This window comes from Chrysochloris asiatica, unplaced genomic scaffold (genome assembly GCF_000296735.1).
Source record: "Chrysochloris asiatica unplaced genomic scaffold, ChrAsi1.0 scaffold00297, whole genome shotgun sequence".
Lineage (NCBI taxonomy): Eukaryota > Metazoa > Chordata > Mammalia > Afrosoricida > Chrysochloridae > Chrysochloris > Chrysochloris asiatica.
The window spans coordinates 2,529,839-2,541,386 of record NW_006408815.1 but is presented as its reverse complement, the minus strand read 5'-3'; positions in this window follow the sequence as shown (position 1 = coordinate 2,541,386).

Genomic DNA, 11,548 nt, shown 5'->3' with positions numbered 1-11,548 from the left:
ATATTCTATTATTAATCATTTGGACCTCTTTCTGTAGGTTTTGAATTGTTTCCAATGCTGTAGCTATCTTACTTGATTGTTCCTGTAGCGCCTTCCTGACTTTTTCCTTATTTTTCTCAATTCCATTGTATAGTGTTTTGATACATTTTACAGTCATTTTTCTGAATTCCTTCAGAATTTCCAAAGCCTGCCCATCTTCCTGTAAGGCGTGTAGGTCTACTTCCAATTTATTTGCCTCAGTCACTTTATCTCATTTCTGGACATGTGCAGATATTGTCATCTGCTTCTGTTTTTTTGGCATCTTCAGGCATTATCTGTGGCCTTAATATTCAGATGGTTATGTATTTTGGTATTGTTTATGCTTTCTGATTGCCTCCAGGTAGATGTGATCAGGAAATGAGCTTCCCTTTTCACTCTTCTTCTTGATGCCACTGTTGATTATTTTGACGTAACTTAGGATTTAATTTTTGGCTTATTTCCTTTTTTGTGTGCTTGTCCCGCTCAACAATCCCTGTTTAGGCATTTTTTCTGGTTATAAACAGATCAGGGCCAGCTATGGCCATTTGGTTTTCATTGGAAACTGTCTCTTTAAATTTTGAGATCTGTGTGCATGGGTAATAGAACCCTCCAAGGGTGGGGCTGGAGTGCCCACTAGCTCAGGCACCTCTACAGTAACCAGAATGAAGGTGCACAGACAGCAAGAGACCATTGAACAGCTACCCAAAGAGATGAATGTCCACAGCTTTATCTCTGTGGTTCTGCCAGGCGTCTGTGGCCACTCTGATCCTTCCCCTACTTGGTCTCACCCAAGATGGCGGCTTCTGGAGCAGCTGAGTGTCTCGAATTAGAAACAGTGGATTTCTTGCTTCTGCCACAAATTCCCCAGCTGTAAGCCTTCCAACCTTTTAAATATTCTTTATATGTGGTTCAGAGTTCTGGGACCATCCCCTGAGCCTGCTTGATTGAGTATTCTGTGTTGTTGTTGGCGGAGCTCCTTACTGCACTTCCACCCAATCCACCATCTTGTTTGTTCTCTGGTCCATGGTACTTTGAATAGTCTACACTAAAACCATTTTTTAAATGCTTCAATTCTACTGTCTACCATATTCATTTTCCAACTTCCACATGCATATGAGGATATTAAAAATACCATGGCTTGGGTTAGGTGCAATTTACTTCCCATACTAACATCTTTGCTCTTGAACAACTTTAAAGAGGACTTGTGTGGCAGATTTGCTTAAGGCAATGCATAGTTTAATTTCTGTTTCCATAAATGTTGATTGGGGATTCAAGCAAAATGAAGTCTTTGACAACTTCAATCTTTTCTCTGTTTATCGTGATGTTACTTATTGGTCCAATTGTGATCATTTTTTTGTTTTCTTTATATCGAGGTGCAATCCATACTGAAGGCTCTTTGCTCTTTGCTCTTCATCAATGAGTATTTTAAGTTCACTTTGTTACCAGCAAGTAAGGAAATCATCTGCATATTATAGGTTGCTAACAGAGTCCAGGTGTAGCACTGTGGATGCCAGATTGTAAATCCCTTTGAACTGCAAGGTCAGCAGTTCAAGCTCACCAGCTATGTGTTGGAATCAACTCAAAGGCAGGTACTTAACAACAACAAATGTTTCTTTATCCAGTCCTGATCCTATGATCTTCATATAATCTAGTTTCTCAGATTATTTGCTCAACATACAGATTAAATAAGCATGATGAAAGGATACAACCCTGGTTCACACCTTTCCTGATTTTAAACCATTAGGTATCCCCTAATCTCTTTTAATGACTACCTCTTGGTCTACGCACAGGTTCCTCATGAGCACAATTAAGTGTTCTGTAATTCCGGTTTTTTGTAATGTTATTCAGTTTGTTATGATCCATACAGTTGAATGTCCTAGCATATTCAATAAAAGACAAGTATATATCTTTCTGATGTTCGCTTCTTTCAGCCAAGGTCTATCTGGTGTCAGCAACAATACACAAGTTCCATGTCCTCTTCGGAATCTGGGTTGAATTTCTGGCAGTTTCATGTCAATGTACAGCTTCAACTGTTTTTGAATTAACTTCAGCAAAATTTTACTTGCCTGTGATATTAATAATATTGTTTGATAATTTCTGTATTATGTTGGGTCACCTTTCTTTAGAACAGGGGCAAATATTGATCTCTTCCTATTGGTTGGCCAGGTAGTTGTCTTTCAAATATCTCGGCATAGTCAAGTGAGCACTTCTAGTCCTGCATCAGTTTGTTGAAAGATTTCCATTTATATTCTGTCAAATCCTTGAGCCTTGTTTTTTTTGCCAATGCCTTCTGTGAAGCTTGCACTTCCTTCAATACCATTGGTTCTTGATCATATGGCACCTCTTGAAATTATTGAACATTGACCAAATTATTTTCATATAGTAACTCTGCATATTCCTTCTGTCTTCTTTTGATGCTTCCTGCTTCATTCAATATTTTGCCTATAGAATAATTCAATATTACAGTTTGAGGTTGAAATTTTTCTTCAGTATTTCAGTTTGAGAAATACTGAGTGTGTTCTTCCTTTTAGATTTTCTTACTCTAGGTTTTTGCATACTTTATTACAATATTTTTCTTAGTCTTCTAAAGCTGCCTTTTGGAATTTTCTGTTCAGTTATTTTACGCCCTCATTTCTTTAGCCTTAGCTTCTGTATGCTGAAGAGCAGATTTCAGAGTCTCTTCTGGCATCTATTTTAGTCTTTTCTTTTTTTCTTGTCCTTTTAATGAAAATTTGCTTTTTACATGTCATCCCACAACCAATTTTACAGACTTAAACTTACTACATTCTGGGTTCTGATTATTATTGAATGTTTGCAGTTGTTTTTCCTGTTTTGAATTGTGTCACATTACAAATAATGACCCCAAAAGCTTTGTTCCATTAATGTCATTAAAGTCAACTCAACTTTGAGGATGAATCTCATCCCCTATTTATTCTGAGTTACTTCCAACCTTAGGTGCTTTTCTTCTAGCACTATACCTGACAATATTCCAATACTACTAACAAGGTTTTCGGTGACTAACCACTCAAAAGTAGTCCACCTCTCCTTCCTAGTCTGTCTTGGTTTGGAAGCTGTGCTGACACCTGTCCACAATGGTCATCTCTCCTGGTATTTGAATACTAGTGGCATAAGCTTTCAGCATCACAGCATTACACCACATATCAACAAAGAATGATAAACTGATAGAGGAATAGTGGCCGGGCTTTTTATATGTTAATTGTTTTATGATTCTTTAAGTGGAGGAAGGTCTATATTATAGACTGACACAGATAATTATTTGACTGTGGAGTAACTTCTCTAAATCAAACCAAACCACCACAACAAAACATTTAGAAATAGTGATCTAAACATTCCAGAACTACCAAGACTTGGAAAAAACTTGAGAGGAAATTCGAATTTCTCTTCTATATTCTGTATTTAGCCACAGTAACTCTTGTTCATGTTCTCCTAGCTCAGTTTAGATGCTAATTTACATCTAACACTTTCCCAGTACCTTTCACTGAAACTAAAAGATCAAAAACTTTCAAGATGTAAAAGTCTTTAAGAATGTTTTGTCTTGTCATTTCACAAGTTAAATATTCTAAACTGTAATTTCTTTTGTTGTATAAATTCATTAGAAAGTAATAGATGAGTTGTATAAGTACTTTAATTTATAATTTTATGAAGATTTAAAAAGTGAAATATGCAACTTATAGCTACATGTCACCTAAGAATTAGGAAGAAATAATAATAAATCAAGGATGCTTCACTTCCAGTCGCAATTCATGCAGCTCAATTGAAGTTGCAATGCTCTAGCCAAATAGAAAGGAGCAGTTGTTATTCAAGAACACTCTTATCTGGTCTTAATGACATCTTGTAACAAAATTAATTTGCTTTAAAAATCCCTGTTGCCATAACAACTTGGTGTAGATGTTCATGTGACTTAATAAGATTCCAGAAGAAAAACTGTTAGAGAGAATGCCGAGTAATTGTTAATCAACAACCTTGAGTAATTTTATTTAAACCTTTGTCGATAGCTGAAGGAAATATTTGTGAAAAAACATAGTTCTTAAGTATATGCTTTTTTTGTCATTCTTTTATTTAGTTCTGAGATTATTGTTTATTCTTTTCTCTCCTTCTACCTTCCTTTTCAGGCTTTTCTTAAATAGCTTTAGGTTATGACTGTGGATTATAACAAATAAACTACAATGGGCATTCTTTTGATTATCAAAAATAAAAATATATTTTTATAAAAATATTTCATCTTTTTGTGTGTACGTGTGAAGTTGGCTAGTATAGTCAAAACATATTATATTGAGAATTGGAAATACATTCACAGTGTTTTTCACGTATATTACTTTGTATTTTTGTGTTTTAAAACTGCATGACAGTCCTAAAAGATTGTTTTTATGTGCTATAATCACATTGATTAGGTGCATAATCACAATGAGTTTAACTGACACTGACTCTGTGTACAATAGAAGGAAACACTGCCCATTTCTGAGCCATGCTCATCAGTGTTGCTATGTCTACACCCATTGTTGTAGCCACTGTGTCAGCCACTCTTTGAGGGTCTATCTCTTTTTCGATTACCTTCCAATTTATCAAGCATGATGTCCTTCTCCAGGGACAGGTTCCTCCTGAAAATATGCCCAAAGTAAAAGAGGTGAATCTCGTCATCCTCATTTCCAAGGAGAATCCTAGAATATAAATCAGGTAAAAGCCTACAGTTGAGTTGATAGTACCAGTTCATCCAATACTTCATATCCCTTTCAAGCTATATAATCTATTGCTCCAACAAATCATCAAAACATGACCTTTAAGCATGCCAAAAACCATCCAAATACCTTTTTTTAAAAAAAGAGCTATCATAAAGATAATATCAACAGTAGTGTTCTGAATCATCTTCCAGGAATGAGTCTAATTTACTTACTTTTGTTATGAGAGGAAAAGTAATATATATTTAATGCTTAAAATCTGGAAAATAAAGAAAGCAAAAATTTTTTTTATTCCTACTCTCTGGGAATAATCACACCCTATAACAACAACAATAATATATTTAATATTATTTATATAAATAACAATTATTTATATAATGTTTATATTTTACTGTCCATCTTTTTTTCCCTCTGTTTCTCTCTTTTATTATGATTTTCTTTATTCACTACTGCTTGCTTTGTTATATTTTCTGGCATATGCATGCATTTTCTCTTCTTGCCCCACCCCAAAGAAGAAAGAAAACATGACCACACAGTCCAGACATAACCGTACCCTTTGCAGATTCACCCATTTGGCAAAAGCCAATACTAGCTTCTATAACAAATTATCAACAACCAATACTAGTCAAAGCCAAACTAAACTGAATTACATGAACAGTGAAGAGAGAACTGGGCACATGTTTCCATTCCCTAATTATATCCATCATGAAGCAGTTGGTAAGAACCTAAAAATTCACCAACACACAATCATGAACTAAATACAAACACAATACCACAATGTCTAGGAGAAAACAGAAGATTTCAGTTCACATAAGGAGACGAGAGAGTTACTCAAACAAATGTCTAAGACACAGAGCTAGAAAATATTTCTTAGGAAGAACTACCTGAAAAGGAATTCAGAAGAGATATTTATGTACTTTCAGTGGATTGAGAGAAAGTTCAAGGAAAACATGCAGAACACAGAGGAAACTTTAGAAGAAATCTGGAAAACACAAGAACAAGCAGACAACATAAATAAAAAATTTGAAACAACACAAAGCCTGCAAAAAGAAATTCAGGAGATGAATAATAAGATTTCAGAAATGAACAATATATCTAAGAGGCAAAGGAATAGATATGAATCAATAGAAACCTGAATTAGTGAGCTTGAGGATAAATCTATCAATACAAGTGAACTTAAAGAGCAATCAGAGAAATAAAAAAAAAAAAAAAAAAGCCAAAGATTTATGTAGGATATGATGAAGAGGAATCATTTGTGGGTGATCAGAATTCTAGAACAGGAAAAGCTAAAAAAATCCACAGAGAAAATTGTTGAAGAGCTGTTGGATGAGAAGATATGCATGCAAGGAGCTGAAAGAACACCAATAGGAAACTCAAGGAAAAAAAAGATTAATATGTGGAAATTGAATAACATCCTACTTAAAATCTACGGATAGTAGAAGAAATAAAAAAGCAAATAAATATCCTTGACTTAAATGAGAATGAAAACACTACATACCAAAACCTTTGGGACACAGCAAAAGCCATGTATAGCAATAAGCACACACACACATCCAGAAAGAAGAAAGAACAAAAATCAACACCTTTGTCCAACATCTCCAACAATTAGAACCCAAGCCTAGAATCACCAGAAGAAAATAAATAATAAAGACCTTAGAAATGAAATCAATGACATAGAAGACAGAAAGACAATAAAAAAAATCAACAAGTTGGTTCTTTGAAAAGATGAATAAAATGGACAAACCATTGGCAAATCTAACACACAAAAAAAGAAAATGATGCAAATAACACGAGCAAGAAATTAAATGAGGGATATCATAACAGAACCAACAGAAATAAAAATGATAATACAAAGAACTGTACTTTGAAAGCCTAGAAAAAATGGACACATCTTTAGAAACACATAACTCACTTAAATTAACTCAGGCTGAGGTAAATAACTTGAACAGATCTATGGAACTATAGGATAAGCACTGGAATGTAAGGTTGTTTTGAATTGCAAGGCTAGTGGTTCAAATTCACCAGTGGCTCCTCAGAAAATCTATATAGGATTGTTGTGAGACAGAACTGAATTGAAGGCACTTAACAACAACAACAACAACAACAACAACAACAAAAATTGATCAAGTCTTTAAAAACCTCACAACAAAACCAAGTCTGTACCTAGTTGGCTTTGTTGGTGAATTTCACCAAACATACAGAGAAGAACAGACACCAGTTTTCCACAGATTATTCCAGAACATAGAAAAGGATGGACGGCTCCCAAAGTTGTCTTATGATGCAAGCATAACCCTGAGACTAAACCAGTCAAAGACACACTAGAAAGAAAATTACAGTTTCCTTATGAACATAAATGCAAAACTTATCAATAAAATCTTAGCTAGTATATTCCAACAACATAAAAAACAAAACAGAACATGATCAAGTGGGATTCATACTGTGTGTGTAGGGATTGTTTGATGGTTCTATATTAGAGAAACAGTCAACGTAAGCCACCACATAAATAAAACAAAGGTAAAAAGGCTTTGATGTAGAAAAGCCTTGTGATGAACTCCAACACCCATTCCTGATAAAACACTCCACAGAATAAGAATAGAAGTACATTTTTTCAGCATAATATATACAAAATCAACAGTCAGCATTCCTTTCAATTGAGAGAAACTGACAGCATTCTCCTTGCAAGCAGGATCAGACAAGCATCACTACTCCTATTCAATACTCTGGAGTCCTGGTATGACGCTGTGAGTTAAAGTGCTGGACTGCAAAGTTGGTTTGTACTGCAAGGTCAGTAGCTCAATCTCATCAGCTCCTAGGAAACCTTTCACAGGGTCACTATGGGTCAGAACCAAATTGATGGTACTTAACAACAACAATAACAATTCAATATTCTGCTAGAAATCTTAACCATAGCTATAAGAAAGAAAGAGAAATCAATGGCATCAAAATTGGCAAAGAAGTAAAGTTCTCCCTATTACAGATCCTCTACTTAGAATCTTCCAAAGACTCAGCAAGAACATTGTTGGAAAAATTCAGCAAAGTGGTAGGTGCAGGATCAACATACTAAAATCAGTTGGATTCCTTTATGCTAATAAAGAAGGCTCTGAAAATTGTGGTGCTGTGGCATAAGCACTTGACTATAAGTTCAGTTTGAATTGCAGGATCAGTTCAAACACAGTAGCTGCTCCTCAGAAACCCTATACAGGGTCTCTATGAGTCAGCTTCTATTCAATGACACTTAACAAGACAAAAGGAAATCAGGAAAACAATACCATTTACAATTGTTGTTGTTGTTAAGTACTATAGAGTCAGTTCCAACCCATAGTGACCCTGCACCATTCACAATAACCATGCAAAATATAAAATTATTGTTTTTGCTAAGTGCTGTCGAGATGATTCCAATTCATAGAGACCCTATATAGGGTATTCTATGAGCAGCTAGTGGGTTTGAACTGCTGACCATGTGGTTTGCAGTGCTAATTCTACAGAGATACATCAGGAGTCCAAAATATGAAATATTTAGGAATTAATCTTACCAGAGAAACAAAGGATCTATACAAAGAAAATGATAAAACAATACCACAAGAAATCAAAAGAATATACCATGCTCATGGTTAGGAAAACTCTACATTATGAAAATGTCAACACTACCCAAAGCAATGTGTAGATAAAATGCGATTCCAATCCAGACATCATTCTTTAATTCTTAAAGAGATGGAAAAACTAATCATCAACTTTATATTGAAAGGAAAGAGATCGCAGATAAGCCAACCATTACTGAAAAAGAAGATCGAATTAGGAGGCCTCTTACTTCCCTATCTCTAAACTTAACTAAACAGCCACAGTAATCAGAAAAACCATGTACTGGTACAATGAAAGACGCATAGATCCATGGATTAGAATTCAGAGCTCAGAAGTAAATCTATACACCAATGATATTTGATAAAGGACCATGGGAAGAGCTAGTCTCTTTAACAAATGGTACTAACAAAATTGGAAATAATTTGCAGAATCAAGAGCCCTATCTAAAACCATATATAAAACTGAACTCAGTGTGCATTAAAAACCTGAAGGTAAAACCTTAGCGCATCTATGAGATCATCAATGATAAAATAGGGACAAATTTAGGGCCTGTGATACATGGCATACATACACAGTCAAACATAACTGAAAACATGTAAACAGCAGAAAACAATACAAATGACTGTGGTGGTGATGGTGGTGTGCAGTGGAGTCGATTCTGACTCATAGCAATCCTGTACAGGGTTTCCAAGGCTATAAATATTTACAGGAGCAGAAAGCCTCATCTTTTTTCTGCGGAACAGCTGGTAGTTTCGAACTGTTGACCTTGAGGTTACCAGCCCAACTGATAACGACTATGTTACCAAAACTTCTTATATGACTGGAACCTCCTAAAAATTAGGCATTTATCTGCATCAAATGATTTCACCAAAAGAGTAAAAAAGTGACCCAAAGAGTTGAAAAACTTGCAATGACACATAAGACTATCTAAAATTTACAGAACATTTCAACACCTCACTAAAAGGACTAGTAATTTAATTTAACAATGGGCAGAGAACATGAACACATACTTCACCAAAGATGACATTCAGGAAGCCAGCAAACATAAGATGAAATGCTCATGATCACTAGCCATTAGAGAGATGCAGATCAAACAACCACAGCTCTAAGTATGAACTCATATAAACAGAAAACAACAGCATTAGGAAATGCACAGAAATTTGTTGATGCAGTTTCCAGAAATCTCTGAAAGTTTTAGGTTGAGAAGATTTGTACTGCAGTAGTTAAAACAGATTTAAATAAATTGCCAATCATCCCTGTTGTTAAAAGTCTCTCAGCCACTTTTATTTGTCTTCAATAATAGCACAGTAATAAGTACACAGTAGTATCACTTGGCTTCAGTTATAATTTGATTTTGAAACAGTCCAATGTTACACCAGCAGCTGGTTTGATTCCAGATCTCTCCATTCTTTTGGGGTGACTGTCAACAGAGGACATGTCCTGTCCTATTCCAATTTTGGTTGCTGTGTGTCTCTAAACAACACAGAAAGTAGCTCTACTTGCAAAATACAGCATTGTCATATTTGTCATGTAAATCAAGTGCACATTTCTGGTGGCTTTACTTTGCCATTGTTTGCTGAATGCTTCAAACATGAAGGCAACTTAGTGCATTTAGACCAGGGGAGACATCATGAAATAACTAGAACTGTGATAACTGCAGTTACTTCTAGGGGCAGTTCACATTCTATCCATCCTTCCACTTCTCTTGTTCAACATCTTCCTTCAAATCTGTTGATGCCCTTTCTTTTAGAATTCCATAATTTCTTCTCAGTTCCTTATGTAGAACAAAAAACATTCATAGGCTACATCACCAAGCTCACCTCTAGGCTTACTTCTTTAAATATATCCAAAGATCCATTGATGCATTAATGCACTGTTCACAATAAAGGGCTAGCTATACTTGACGTTTTCCTTCCAACTCAGCAGACCTGGCAGTGATTGATACAGATATTTCATTGCCCCCTTGAAGTATTTCAATATTCTTAGACAGCATAAGCAATAACAGTTTTAGCTAACAGTTTTATTTTTCATAGCAGTTTTATTTTTCATAGCACAGATGTACAGTGTGCTAGAAAGGTTATTAACTAGGGAGAAGGACAAATCAATTGCTCAGAGCCCTATCAGGATGAGAGTCCTGTGATACAGGATTAAGAACCTGAGTTGGAAGAATGATCTAGCAGAAACGTCCTCACTAACGAGGTTTGATTTGTGTGAAAACCATCTCCTTATAATATCTAACTTCTAGTCCTCAATCTAAGGAGCTCTGGTAGTGTAGTGGTTACGAATCGGGCTGTGAACGACAAGGTCAGCAGTTCGAAACTAACAGCTGTTCCACGGGAGAAAGGTGAGGCTTTCTGCTCCTTTAAAGTTTACAGTCTCAGAAACCCTGTACAGGGTCGCTATGAGTCAGAACTGACTCCACGGCACAGAACAACAACAACAGTCCTCAATCTGAGCAGTATTTTATCGATAAAACTGTACAGTGATTGTAGGCCAAACCTGCAAATTTACAAAACTATGCATATATTTGTCTATATAGTAATTTATTTACATCTTGAAATGTAAGCTAAAATCAATATTTCCAAAGTGATCCTCAGAAAGTTGTTGTTGTTTTTAGGAGCCATCGAGTCGGTACTGACTCATAACCACCCTATGCACAACAGAACGAAACACTGCCCGGTCCTGGGCCAACCTCACAATTGTTGCCACACTTGAGCCCATTGATGCTGCCACTTTGCCAGTCCATGTCACTGGGGGTCTTCCTCTTTTTTGTTTTTTAGTGTCTGATAAATGTGTGAGAAAAGGCAATATAAGGCTTTTTATTCTAATAAATTCAAGAAACACTGCATAAAATCATGTTAAAGTTAACACCACAGAACTTTTCACTGCTTTCTGCACTTTGTATCTCTAAAGGAATGTTGTTATGCAGAATTTCCTAAAGTTATTTGAGCATGCAACCTTCTTTCAAGGAGAATCTCCTGGGATTTACGTTTTGACAGAAATTGTAGAGTCCAAAGAAATTGTGTCAAGGATAATAGTATGTATAGTTTGTCAGTTTGTCGCACTGTGGAGGCTTCTGTGTGGCTGTGATTCCAAAAGCTATGTCATGGGTATTTTAAATACCAGCAGGATTACCCACAGTGGACAGGTTTTTGCTAAGTTTTCAGATGAAGACAGACTAGGAAAGAAGACTACTTCCAAATATTTGTTGTTGTTGTTGTTGCTAAGTGCCATCGAGTCGGTTCCGACCCATC